General features: G+C 40.1%; 1 long non-coding RNA gene across 1 annotated transcript in view; it reads left to right on the forward strand.

The window, feature by feature from the left end:
* The window catches only part of LOC107132664 (uncharacterized), a 400,010-nt gene that overhangs the window by 300,381 nt on the left and 84,784 nt on the right, over positions 1 to 14,845 (forward strand). Inside the window, exons 8-9 of the long non-coding RNA XR_009495406.1 lie at positions 5,446 to 5,520; positions 8,728 to 8,885. This is a non-coding gene — a long non-coding RNA (uncharacterized lncRNA). The remainder of the gene's footprint in view (positions 1 to 5,445; positions 5,521 to 8,727; positions 8,886 to 14,845) is intronic.

Below are 14,845 nucleotides of genomic sequence, written 5' to 3' on the forward strand. Positions count from 1 at the left end.
AATGCTCATCAGTGCATATCACTAATAGAAAATATTTTGCCAACTAGAAATAGAGACATAGAATCTTTCAAAGCCAGACATATGGGTTCTATCAAATGTAGTAGATATTTGTGGATTTTACCTGCCCAGCCACGCTTAACCCTTCTTTTGCTAAAATTACCATGGCGTTGGCTATTCCATCTCACCTTGGTGGGACTATCAGATGAGATACATCCTTACCCAATGCATAGGAACATGACTCAAGGTATACTGATGAGACTTTACTTTTTTCCTGAGAATTACCCTGTCTCATAAATCCTCATTAAGTTAGGATTGACTTAATGCATGCATAGTACTTAGAAGCAGTATTGGCACAGGGTAAGCAGTATACAAGTGTGAACTTTCTTATTAAGCAGAGTGACAGAACATTAGAGAGTGGTTAGACTTGGAACATTCCACCTGGCTGCCCTAAAGCTCACTCCTAGTTCCTCTACCCTGGTCTCCAGAGTGACCTAGTTCTGTCAGTTCCTCCAAGGCAAGATTATAAAGCATTTCCTCCAATTCTGTGAACTACCCTGTATCCTTCTGATAAATTCATTTTGACTCAACTTTCTCTTCTTGCAATCCAAGAATCCTCATGGATAAAGAAAAACTCTCAGTACAGTTCCAAACATTGGAATTCAGTAATATTCTAAGATTTAAAAATTATTTATATTTACTTTGGAGTGTGTTTTCTTATATCTTCTGAATATGCTGCTCTACTGTTCTGGGAAGTTATGTCAAGCAAAATAAAATATTAGTAGGATTACCTGGCATAGAAAAAATTGGGACATTCAAAATGATGGAAATAACGTGCTCTTAGTATTATTTTTTAAAGAAAACTAATCATCATCATTAAAATGATATATGCAGACACTGTGCTTAGAGATTTCCAGATATTATTTCTAATCTTTCTAGAAACTCTGCAAATGATTAACCTCATTTGATGGATGGGAAAGCTGAATGTTTGAGGCTTGTACATTAGTTAGCCTCTAACGAGACTTGTAACCCAGTTCTAATCACTGCAAAACCTGTACTCTCTCCTACAATGACTCAAGGTAGCATCCTTAAATTGTAAACATCTTTCTGTTTCAATACCTGAGATATTTGGTTGAGTTTTTTAAATGGTGTGTATTCATTCCTTGATTAAATATGTACTGAGTGACTGTGTGGGTAAGGCCTCTATGAATGTAGTAAATATAGCCTCAGAGAATATGTTTTAGGAAGCGGGGATGGCAATATGTAGAAGAAGGAACTTTGCAGGTTATTTAGAATAACTGTAAAATATATCTACTAATCAAGGAAAGAATAATAGCTGATTTTCATTTTGTTCAGATAATCCACTCAAAATTTGTTTCAGTTGACTCCAGAGAAATATTTTTCATTGTTCCCCTGAGCCCACTCTATCCTACTCACCGAACATGCATACATATAGTAGTGTGTTTAGGAGCCATACCATGTTCTAGAGAATTTTAGTTCACTTAATTTCAGGGTATTTCTATGCAGGAATAATGTAAAGGGTGTTATTTGATGAAGACAGCTGGAAACTTCTAGAAACTGGATAGAGTCCCAAGTTTACCAATCCTGCTGTTACAATTTTAAACACATCGGAGATGAAAAGCCACCATCCCACCCTCCAAAGAGCTAGAATCTAATGATTGTGTGGAAACTTTCATAGCATCTCTGGACAAATCAGGCAAGTACTTTATTCTTGCCTTTGCTAGCACTTATAATGGGGATCTTTCAGAAAGGGACAGAATACTGTAAACTTTAATCTGTTCCTTCCCTTCAGTCTCACACTATGTAGTATACCTGTTTAGCAATAGAAGGGAAGAGGTTAAACAAGCTGCCCTCATTGACAGTAGAGTTCACCTAGTTTAAGCAGAAGAAATTTTCTGTGTGCTCAGAGATATCAATGTTTGCTTTCTATGTAATGGAAAAAGACCATAATGGTAATGAGTATGGCTGAAATGCCAAAGAAGCATAGCCAGGCTTTGGTTCTACCCATTCTGGAAGGTTTTGTATGTATATTCAAATTCATTACTAGTGATTCATTTTATTTTAAAGACTTGGTCTATGTGTGATTGTATTTGAAAAATCTGTGCAGTTGGGGAGACTGTAATATTTCTGTGGAGAAATCAAATTGATAAAAGAAAATAAAAGAGATTCATTAAAGAATGAAGCCAAATAGTACAAATACCTGAATAAATGATCGAGGGATAAACAGGCTAAGCAGTACCTAAGTGTGAGCTTTTATTTTTATTAAACAGACTGCCAGAAGGCTAGAAAGTGGTTAGAATTGGAACATTCTGATCACCGTGGTCAGTTTCCTGAAGAAACTTAAAAAAAAACCCCAAACTGTATTTTTCTTATAACTGATTTTGATGCAGTAAAATATTCAATCTCCTTTTAATTTTTTTCAAGTATTTTTCATTGGTGGTGGAGGGTGGGGATCAATTACTTATAATAATATAAGAAAACCAAGTTGTGGCTAGTTTTATGTTTCTTATTCTGCCTTAATCTCTTGCAGCTAGCTCGGTGCTAGTTGCACCTAGCTCGAGGGTGCTGGCTCGGAGTCTCACCGGGCTCCCCTGGGAGAGGGTGGGCTCTGTGTGTTCACGTGGGAGGCAGGCTGAACAGAGTGGTCCCAGAGGCAGCACCACATGCCTTTTGGATCAGCGGCCCCTCAGGTGGGAGGTGCAGAACTGAGAAGTCCAGGCACACAGAGCTCCTCCCCAGAGCAGCATCCCCGGTCAGTGGTACCAAGCTTGGCCAAGGTTTAAAAGATGCAGGCTCCAGGGATCCAGACAGACATTCCAAGCTAGCATATCCAAGAGTGGATCCTGGAAAGCTGCCTTCTTAACTTGGAGATCAGCTAGAATTCCACGCTCCTATTCTAAGTTCTTTGTGTAGAAGGAGTGACCCCCGCTCTTTGCTCCACCGGCGTGGTTGCAGCCACGTAGGGCCCATGAATAACCACCACCATGTTCTGGAAGAGTAAGACTTGTCTTCGGGGCAAGCTTCTCAGTACATCCGCCTCTTAAGCCTCCACCCACCTCTCTCAGGTCGACAGCTTTGCTGCGTGGTAATCTGAATTTGACAGTTTCATCCAGTTTCCCCATTTTGCGGCTTGGCTTTGCCCTGACCGGTTATTGCTGCTGCTGCTGCTGCTGCTGCTAAGTCGCTTCAGTCATGTCCGACTCTGTGAACCTCATAGATGGCAGCCCACCAGGCTCCCCAGTCCCTGGGATTCTCCAGGCAAGAACACTGGGGTGGGTTGCCATTTCCTTCTCCAATGCATGAAAGTGAAAAGTGAAAGTGAAGTCACTCAGTCATGTCTGACTCTTATTAGGTGGCTAATAACCATGTACCTTAAAGATACATATTGGTGTATAATCATTTCAGTAAAATTACTTGGGAATTGCAGAAAATGGAACTTTACCTATTGAAGTGCCATGACTTTTTTAAAAAAAAGTTAAAACTCCTCAGCTTTCACCAGGCATTGAAGCTTTGTATGCTTCCTGATGATTCAGAATTGTCATTAAAATATGACTTATTTTACTGAGCTATGCAGTATATTATGGAAGTCACTGAAGCAGATAATTTTCTCCTGCATTTTAATCCTATGTTGTTATGGGTTTTGGTTTGCTTGTGTGCTGCTGTTAGCTCTGCGTTTTCCTTGAAAGCCAGCTGTTTCTGTACCGCTGTCAGTACGTACACATGCTTTCATTTCTGTTTCTGATCTCTGTGGGCTGTACTCCCACATAGCCAAACTGCTGAGAACTAGGTCTTATTTAGAATGAGCTGGATTTTGGGCAAAGCTCTGGCAATCTTTCCTGAGAGTCACTGTCCAGCTCTGGGAGAGGAATACTGTGACTTGTATTCTGGCTGCCCAGAAGGTTTTGTTTACTTGTTGGCTTTGATTGCATGATTGTGTCTCAGAGGACCCTGTGTTGTTGCAGTGGTTAGTTCTGAATTGCTGAGGAGTTATTGTTTAGAATGTAAAACTTGGAACAAGCATGTGTCCACATGTGTCAGCATGCTCCTGTCTCGCACACTCAGGATGGAGGGAAAGGATGCAATGTCCAGCTGGAATGTGGAGCAGACACAGTCCGATCAGTGATTTTTCTTTCCCTCTTGGGATGGCGGCCATGCTGGGTCCTGGGCTGCAGCAGGAAGGAGACCCAACTTCTCTCTTTCCTGTTATTTTGCCCCCAGAAAAACTGCTTGGCAACTGTCATAACTTCACAGCCCCTTGCATGCTTGGTAGTTTAGGAAAATGCAGCTCCTTTAAATATGCTGATAGTCTAAGCAAAGAAAAGCACCTGCAGGGTTATCTTATGGGAGCAAAGGGCCGAGGCGCAATGTGCAGAGAAAAACTGCCACTGCCCTGGCTGTTCTGAGCAAGGCGATTGGTGCCCCAGAGCGGCCATGTGAGACACACGGCTGGGGGACAGGAGGAAGGATGTTCCTAACTTACAGGCTCAGTCATAGTAGACCCCTTGGTGGTGACAGGTAGGGCCACTGCTTATAGGAGACATATTTACCAAAGCCCATAATTGATGCATGTATTTTTGAGGTCAGTGAGAAGGACCTCCTCCTGGCTTTCTGCTCTTTGCCATTAACACCATAAATCCACCTGCCAAAAAATGAGAGCCATCACCAAGCTTTCTTGGCTTCACCTTTATTTATTTATCTCTACAAAGCTTACTTCCTCTCTTTCTCTCTCTTTCTTCCTGCCTCTCTCTTCTTTGCTCCTCATTCCTTTTGGACCTAGTTCCAAAGTATATTTTATTTAACTACTTGATGCGCATTGACTGGGTGTAAAGAGAGGGAAAATCGTATTCATGACTATCGGGGTCTCCGTGCCTGTAGTCAGGATGATACAGGGTGCACTAAATAGGATGGTCTCCATGGTGAGGGGGTCACAATGTGCCAGGCTTTTGTGAGATGAAACGCACGGCATATGTCTGGGCATACTTGAAGTCTGCGGTTTCAGAGTTCTGATCCTGAGTTTATCTTGACTGATCAGCATGCAAGGCAGAATCAGAGTGTATCAGAACAAGTGGCCAAATGCGATAGAGCTTCAAAATGATTTAAAAATGAAACCAGAAAAAAAGAGGTTAGAATAAAGTTAATAAATTAATATTTTATTTGTTCAGCTGTAATGTCAGTGGCTATTTTTTTAAAAAACAATTAAGCAGTTATTTCAGCTTTTAAGGGACAGATTTTTAAGTCCTGACAAGGATTTATGATGAAACACTGTGCCAGCTCATATTCTTGTGTTAACGATGCTGTAAGAGAAAAGTTTAGGACCTTTGCAATAAGTATCTTGTTTTTCAAATATTAAGCTAATTTCAAATATTGACTTTTAAATTTTGTTGTCAGATTTGTTGTGAAAAATTACTGTGTTTTTATACTTTCAAGGTTTTTTAATCTGTGGGCCTCCACTCAGTCATCGATGGGAGAAGATTTCGGTTGGAGCTGCTTTGGCTTACAAAGGTAATTGTAGCTGTTTGTGGAGAAAGGCTGACCTTATAACCCCTCACCAATTTATCCAGAGACTAAGTACCGTCCTTTGTCGTATAGCTGCCATATACCTTTTTAATGTGCATTATTTCATATTTGTTTTTTACCAGGTGATATTTAGAGACAAGGATAAAGTGACATTGAATGTAAAAGAAGAAAGTATTGGTAAAGAAATATTCAAGGAGGTGTGTTCAAGTGGAAGGGGACGAGGATAAACCTGTGGCTGATTCATGCCGATGTTTGGTAGAAAGTAACACAGTAGTGTAAAGCAATTACCCTTCAATTAAAAATAAATAAATTTACCAAGAGACATATTCAGAAACCACAGGGTATTTGACTTCATCCTTTGATTTTATGGTCCCTGTAATTCACTCTTGGTTTTACTATGATCCTTAGATGTATATGTCTTTTTGAAGCCAGACATAGAATAGGTGTCAGGAGTATGGGATTCTAGAGTCTGATTGACAAGTTCCATTCTGGCATCACCCTTAGTTATGTCATCTTGAAAAATTATTTAAGCTCCCTGGGCCTTATTTTACTCCTTTAAAAATGGAAGCAATGAAACTGTTTTCCTCATAGGATTGTTGTGAAATTATAGATCATGAATTTAGAGCACATGGCTCAGTGCTTGGCATGCAATTAGATGCAGCGAATGTCTGTAACTTCTGCTTAGTCTGTTCTAGCTGCAAATGAATTTCTTTTCAAATTCTGACAAGCTAAAGACACTTCTAAGATTAAGTGAAAAGGCAGTTGTCCTTGAAAGAGGCCTACAGATGGCATAAGTTAGGTGAATTAAACACAATAAACAGAGGAAAGCAATAAAATCCACTTCACAGGCATTCAGAAAATATTTGTTATAGTAGAGAGAATTGATGATTAGGTATTAGGAACTCATAGATTTATAGACTCTCTGGATTGGGTGTGGAAATGTAAGTAAATATCATCCTGCCCAACTATCCCATTTAGTGTTTTCTTGTCCTTACTGTATTCCTGTGGAATAGACATTCATCCTAATACTTGAACCCTTCCCCTGATGGAACCCCATCCATGAGCAGCTAGGTCTTATTATGTGAAAAATCTTTTAGTTTGAGCTGGTCTGCTCCTCTTGTTCTCACTCATCCTTTCTAACTTGGCTTCTGTGGCTCTTCATACATCAGTGACTCACAACTTTGAATATACTTATTTTCTATATTTTCCACTTCCTTCTTTCCAGATGTAAATCCCCAGTTCCTTCAACCTTTCTCAAATGACATGATTTCAAGTCCTCTTATGTTATGATTGATAACTTTAGGACTGGACTTATTTCAGTCAGAAATTATATTTTGCTATGAACCAATAGGAACCACCAAACTAGAGGCTTAAAACAGAAGGGAGTTTATTTTTCTCTCACATAGAAGAGACCCTGCAGTAGACAGCTCCGTGGTGACTCAGCGGATTCATCAGGGACCCAGGACCTTCTAGGTTTCTCCTTTGCCTGAAGGTGCGATTCTCGTTCTCAGGCTCTGGAGGTGGCCACTGTGGCTACAGCCACCAGTGTTCCCATTGCAGGCAGGGAAGAATGGGAAGAGCCCAAAGCAATAGAGTGCAAGCCTCCTGAGTCTGCTTCTCCTTTTAAGGAGCTTTTTAGGACACATTAACAGCAACTTCTATTTCTTACTGGTCAAATTGTATCACATGCCCAATTCTAATGCAAGAGAGGTGAGGAAATGTAGTTTTTAAGCAATGTTTTGTTGCTACCCTAGATAAAAGCAGGGTTCTTTCGGTTTAAAAAAAAAAAAGAGTAGGTTAAATATAAGATATGCAGTGGATAGTCTGCATCAGGATGTCCTCTTAATATATCCTCTTCTGAATTGTGGCTCCCCTGCTTCAACAACAGTCTAGATATGGGATGACCCTGAGGAGAAGAATGGGACTGTGTCTGTCTTTGGAAACCCAACTTCAGAATGTGGTACTGATTGATGGAAGATCAGAGAAAAAACACAGAGCAGTCCTTCCTTACTTGGGCAGATCTTTGTTTATCCAACTGATCTGAGCTCAGAGCCAATAATCTAACTGTTTACTAAGGCTTCCTATCTGTTGAAAGTTGAACACCTGCTCTTTGCTGGCCTGTTTTCTGCTCTACAGTATCATCGGTGCATAAATATAGCAGGACCATAAACCAGTTTCCAGTTGTGCTAATTTCTTCATAAAGGCATAACTTATTAAAAGCTTATCAATAAATGGCATAATTGTAAAGTCATTTTATAAACGTGTGTAAGTTACTTAATAAAGTTCTGTATGGCATATGTGTTAATACCAATGATATTTTAATAAATTACTCCAAAGTACAGTCCTGTTGGGATGGATGGCACCTACAAAATTCATCCAACCACATTTTGATAGCTTTTTTTCTGTCCAAGAATCCCAGATTCACTGGAAGGGGAATGGGAAGGAGGAAGCATAGTAGTAACCTTTCAGAAACACTCTAAATAAAAGCAAAGAAAATGCATGCTTACTATACAAGGAGTCTTGGAAACTTATTCCTGGTCTCTGAAAGTAAAAGATGAGATGAATTGGTGTATCACTGACATCAACCAGTCACCATTCTCTCTAGAGAGAAACTTAGACCTCGATAGCTCAACTAGTGGTTGTGGTATAATAGTCAAGGGCCTTCTTCTTGCCTAAGTCTAATGAATACAAGCATGTGATGAGTAACTTCATTCCAAAAAACTTGAAAAATGCCTCAATTGGTTTGTTCTCTGGCCCATTAGACAAAGATTGTTTTCAGCACCAAGAACGCTGGCATTTAACATCACTTAGGAGGCCAAGTTGAAGAGTATACTCTTTTCATGTTGTTTTCTACTTCATTTCTGTGTTAGAGATAGGAGTGGAATGTAAGCTCACAGTCCAAGAATAGGTGAATAGGTGGATGAATGCAGATTGCATCTGGTCTCCACATACTCTTAGTTGATTCTTGGAGAATTTTATGTGACATTCAATGAAAGCTTCTCTTCGGGAGGTTTTCCTATTAGCTCATAGGAAAAAGTGGCAAAAAAAAAAAAAAGTTAAATATATGGTTACTGATTTCATAAAGGCAATGGTAGCTTTTGTGGTAGGGGGAAAAAAGTCCAAAAATGCATTTTACTTATAATCATTAGCTCATGTTTTCTGTGAGTTTCAATATGATCATATATTTTGCAGTGCTCCCAGCAGGTACTAGTGGTAAAGAACCCACTTGCCAATGCAGGAGATGTAAGAGATGCGAGTTCAATCCCTGATTCAGGAAGATCACCTGGAAGAGACCATGGCAACCCACTGCAGTATTCTTGCCTGGAGAATCCCATGGAGAGAGGAGCCTGGTAAGCTACAGCCCATAGGGTCACAAAGAGTCGGATGCCACTGAAGCTAGTTAGAACGCACACATTCATTTATTTAATGAATATTGCTCATTTACTTTGTACCTACCATATGCTTGGTATTGTGCTAAGTTTGGAGAATGCATAAATCTGTGAGAAACTGTTTCTGCCCTCATAAAACTTATGATTAAGTGGCTACTGACAGCTTACCTTTGTATTGTGTTTTGAAGTTTTTCAAGTGCACAAGCATTGTAACAAAATCTTTAAGAAAATCTCAAGGGAAGTAGGGTAGACAATAATAGTCCCATTTTAAAAATGAAGAAATTGAGGCTCACAGAATATTAAGCAACCTATCTGATTGCACAGAAAGTTAGTAGCAGAGAGTGTTGATTGTTAATTCTTCTAAGTTTCACATTTTAATGGAAAGAGTTATTTTATATGTGAAATTTTCCTGTAAGAACCTTAGGTGAAGTTGGATGTCTGTTTTTAACCTCTTACAGTAATAATAATGTTCTGACCTAGATTCCTGAAATACAGGTATTTCATCCAGACTGACTTACATATTGCAGATCTGTACTATTGATCAAATGTCATGAAAAGAAATAGCAATTGAATTTGTTGGTTGTTGAACCTACTTTGTAGTCAAAATTCTAGTGGTCTCAGAATGACTGGAGTCTGCCACTTAAGGTTTGACTCTTATCATATGGCAGCTGTGGTAAACTTCATAAAGACTCACAGGCAGTTAAGAAGTATGTAGTTCAAAGTGAATCATATTTAAAGGATTACTTAAGAAAATGGGATCATGTCTCCTATATCCCAAAGAAGTCAGATAACATGTTTTTGTTTTTTTTTTTAACATCACCAAAAACAGACTTTCCCTCCTTTAATCTTCTTTCCACACAACTTTTGTTTCTTATTTCAGAGTAGATTTTGTGATGGTTTCTCTCTCTCTTAATATAGCCTTCTGTGAGAAAGGTTAATCTTTGCAGGATGGAAACCACAGAAAATACAGACATGGTCAGCAAATGTTATTACTTCTTTTTACAGGAGGCAGAGTGTCTGAACCAGTGATTCTCAAGCCTGGCACATACCAGGGCCAGCTGGGTGCTTATAAAATGTGCTGCTGCCTAGGTCCTAGTGTGCCCAGAACCACACCATCTCTGGGGTGGGGCCCCGGCATTTGCATCATTTTCAGATATTCGTGGGTGATTCTAAGTGTGCAGGCCAGGGTTGAGAACAGCTAGAAGCTGCCATTTCTGTTGAAAGGATAGAAATCAAATCAAGCTAACTTATACTAAAGTGCAAACAGCTTTTAGTGTCATTTGAATTTCTGAAATCAGTATCTAGTGGATATTTTGGTCAGTGTGATGAACTCTAATGACAATAGCCAGGCAAGGGCAGAAAATGTTTCGAGCAGGAGACCATTTTGTACATTTTGAATTTCACCAGTGTGATGGCTATCCCATCTCAGCTTAGACAATTGCTTTCCTTATGCGGCCCTGGCTTTGAATTTAGCTTTAGCTTCCTAAAACCAAATGTGTTAAGACACTTATTTGATGCCCAGATTTGAGTAGATTTTTCTTAAAACTGGAATTAGAGGAAGAACCCCATGGACAGGGGAGCCTGTCAGACTACAGTTCATAGGGTTGCTAACTGTTGGACACGACTGAAAAGACTTAGAACACACACATAGAAATAGATTGAGTGCCCAGAGCCCTGGTGCCCACCTGCTTTATCCCTGTATCATTACAGCTCTATCTGTACAGGGAAAGCAAAATGGACACCCTGAAATAGTCAGTGGGATAGCAACATATGTGAAACCTAATTTTTTTTTAAAGGTATTTTAGCTAATAAGGAAGAGTGTGGGTATCAAATTATCAAAGTATTTCTCAGATCTTCTAGTCACCTAAAGTGTATTCACCTATTTATTACATTTTCCTGTGCGTTAACCTGAGCTTAGCATTTATACATTCAGATTAGAATGCCTATTAGTTCAGTTCAGTGCAGTTCAGTCGCTCAGTCGTGTCCAACTCTTTGCAACCCCATGAATCACAGCACACCAGGCCTCCCTGTCCATCACCAACTCCTAGAGTTCACTCAGACTCATGTACATCGAGTCCATGATGCCATCCAGCCATCTCATCCTCTGTCGTCCCCTTCTCCTCCTGCCCCTAATCCCTCCCAGCATCAGAGTCTTTTTCAATGAATCAACTCTTCGTATGAGGTGGCCAAAGTACTGGAGTTTCAGCTTTAGCATCATTCCTTCCAAAGAACACCCAGGGCTGATCTCCTTCAGAATGGACTGTTTGGATCTCCTTGCAGTCCAAGGGACTCTCAAGAGTCTTCTCCAACACCACAGTTCAAAAGCATCAATTCTTCGGCGCTCAGCCTTCTTCACAGTCCAACTCTCATCCATACATGACCACAGGAAAAACCATAGCCTTGACTGGATGGACCTTTGTTGGCCAAGTAATGTCTCTGCTTTTCAATATGCTATCTAGGTTGGTCATAACTTTCCTTCCAAGGAGTAAGTGTCTTTGAATTTCATGGCTGAAATCACCATCTGCAGTGATTTTGGAGCCCCCAAAATAAAGTCTGACACTGTTTCCACTGTTTCCCCATCTATTTCCCATGAAGTGATGGGACCGGATGCCATGATCTTCGTTTTCTGAATGTTGAGCTTTCAGCCAACTTTTTCACTCTCCTCTTTCACTTTCATCAAGAAGCTTTTGAGTTCCTCTTCACTTTCTGCCATAAGGGTGGTGTCATCTGCATATCTGAGGTTATTGATATTTCTCCCGGCAATCCTTATTCCATCTTGTACTTCTTCCAGCCCAGCGTTTCTCATGATGTACTCTGCATAGAAGTTAAATAAGCAGGGTGACAATGTACAGCCTTGATGTACTCCTTTTCCTATTTGTAACCGGTCTGTTGTTCTATGTCCAGTTCTAACTATTGCTTCCTGACCTGCATATAGGTTTCTCAAGAGGCAGGTCAGGTGGTCTGGTATGCCCGTCTCTTTCAGAATTTTCGACAGTTTATTGTGATCCACACAGTCAAAGGCTTTGGCATAGTCAATAAAGCAGAAATAGATGTTTTTCTGGAACTCTCTTGCCTTTTTGATGATCCAGCAGATGTTGGCAATTTCATCTCTGGTTCCTCTGCCTTTTCTAAAACCAGCTTGAACATCTGGAAGTTCCTCTCTTAGCAGTTTCCGAATAGCAGTTTCCAAATTCGAGGATCATTACTTCCTTAGCTCTTGAGGGTAAAAGCCAACCATGTTTCCATGTATAGATCTGTGGTTGGAATCTTACTCAGTTATTCTGATAGTTACAAAAGTAGGCATTGATTGATGTGTGATAGGAGAAGAGTATCTAATTTCAGGAATATTTTATTTTGGGAGCAGGTGAGAATTAAGGTTTTTGTTTTACTTTTTGCTTTTGTTTTACATCTCGATGAATTCATCATTAAATCACTAGTATATATTTTTATGGGGCTTCCCTGGTGGCTCAGTGGTATAGAATCTGCCTTCAGTGCAGGAGCCGCAGGTGATGCGGGTTCAATCCCTGGGTCAGGAAGATCCCCTGGAGGATGGCATGGCTACCCACTCCAGTATTCTTGCCTGGAGAATCCCATGGACAGAGGAGCCTGGCACTCTATAGTTCATAGGGTTATGAAGAATCAGACAGGACTGAATTGACTTAGCACATACATACACATACCTTTACAGACTATGCTTTTTCTATTCCTGTAACTATTGGAGTTTATTCTCACCTTTCCTCTTTTATATTGGGCATGTTTGGTTTGGGACTTCCCTCGTGGTCCAGGGGTTAATACCCTGGTGTGGGTTTGATCCCTGGCCAGGGAGTTCCACATGCCTCTAGCGTGGTGAGGCCAAAAAAGATTTTTAAAAAATGTATATATTAGGTATATTTGCTCATTGCTAAACCTTTTCAGTTATTCATGATCCTAATTCAAATTTTTAGGTGAAATAAAATGCATTTCCTTTTAGATTATGTTGCAGACATCAAATGATTTAAAAAAATAAGAAAACACAACAAAGTAATTATTCTACCATGAGCTTAATGAGTCATGCTCTGGGGCAAAGTGGGGATTGGCAGAAGAAAGCAGTGAGGTGAAGAAAAGCAAAAAGTAAAAGCAGGCATGTATCAGGAAAAACTCCAGCCAGGGCTGAGGGGCTGAGCGCTATTGATGCTGCTTTATGATATGTGTCAAAATAAATGCAGGAAACAGCTTTTGCTTCAAAGTTTGGAATGCTGTGGTAACTGATATTTAAGTCAAGGAATGTTACAATTGGAAGAACTGACCTAAAGCTCTTTCCAAAACCATCAATTTTATTTATTAAACTTACTGACGAAAAGAAAAGTGACAAGACATAGATCATTTATTTATTTGACAAGGTACTCAGAGTTCTTTTCCTTGGTAGAACAGCAATTAAGATGGGTTTTATTATGCTCGGCGTGTGCATTGCCCTGCTTTAAAATTGTTTACATATTTACTGGCAAGGCACTAATGAAAATAAATCAGCCCAAAGGACTTTTATCTCCCTGTCTGTGGAACACTGTGAAAATTGCATTTTTAATGGATGATGACCACAGTTGTTTTTAGGATTCCTGAATGAAGTCATGAAGTCTTAAGAATTTTGGAACCCAAAATTTTGACTCATGTTACAATTTGAGTAACTGCTTTATAGAAAAGGGCCTGGTCTAATTTTGAGCCCGTGGCTTCATTATCTCAATTTGGAGGCTCATTTGCTGAGAATGATGATTATAGGTCCCATAATTAAGGCAAATTTTTACTTCGAGTTACTCAAGTTATGAGAAAAGAGATACATAGAAGTCACTATTTCTCAAATCAGGTGTCCTGTGCTACACTTTGGAAGTTATGTGTGCCTCAAAATAGAGTGTGGGTCCCTCTGCAAAAAAGGCTTAAACTCTCTCTCTCTCTCTCTCTCTTTTTTTTTTTGGAGCAAGATTTCTAAGAGACTTTAACATGCAAGTGGACATTGCGAATAATCAGGAAAGGACATGGCATCCAGCATTTCCCAGACTATTATCAAGCAATATCTATTGTCATCTCTTAGAACTCTTTTTCTCAGAACATAGTTAGGGGAAATCTGCCAGGAGCGATAGGGTTCCTCGTAAGTGCACAGCTGGCAATGAGCCACTCCGGGTCGTTGTCTTCCAGATGGTCATTGGTGCGCCTGATTCAAGAGCAGGGCTTGGGAGCCTCTTCTCTGTGCTACTTGTATTTGTTCTTTCTGAGAGAGCAAATCCAGAGGAGTCTACTGGCCACTATCCAATATGTACATGCTAAGTTGCTTCAGTCTTGTCCGACTCTGTGCAGCCCTATAGACTGCAGCCAGCCAGGCTACTCTGTCCATGGGATTCTCCAGGCAAGAATACTGGAGTGGGTTGCCATTCCCTCTTCCAGGGGATCTTCCCAACCCAGGGATCAAACTCACATCTCTTATATTTCCTGTATCAACAGGCAGATTCTTTACCACTGACATCACTTGGGAAATCACCATCCTATATGGTCCACTCCTTTTGATCTGTCTTTAACCATGGTGCCACAGAGTACTTTGGCCTTTATACATAATCTTTTGGCTTTAGCATGAATTTGTGGACCAGTTGGTGATGGACAGGGAGGCCTGGTGTGCTGCAGTCCATGGGGTTGCAAAGAGTTAGACACGACTGAGCAACTGAACTGAACTGAGGACAGGTAATTAAGCATTAGGACTGTTCTGTTCAGGTGGCATCCATCTTCATGTAAGATATTTGTTCAATCATTCTTTCAGCAGTATAAGATACCTATTATATATTGAACACCACGTTAGGCTATGGGGATACAAATATGAATAAGGCATCCTCCTGGTTCTCAAGCAATGTATGGGATCATTTAAACCATTTATATAATGGTTGTTCTTGCTTGCTTCTTAG

This window comes from Bos taurus, chromosome 7, assembly GCF_002263795.3.
Source record: "Bos taurus isolate L1 Dominette 01449 registration number 42190680 breed Hereford chromosome 7, ARS-UCD2.0, whole genome shotgun sequence".
In the NCBI taxonomy this organism is placed as follows: domain Eukaryota; kingdom Metazoa; phylum Chordata; class Mammalia; order Artiodactyla; family Bovidae; genus Bos; species Bos taurus.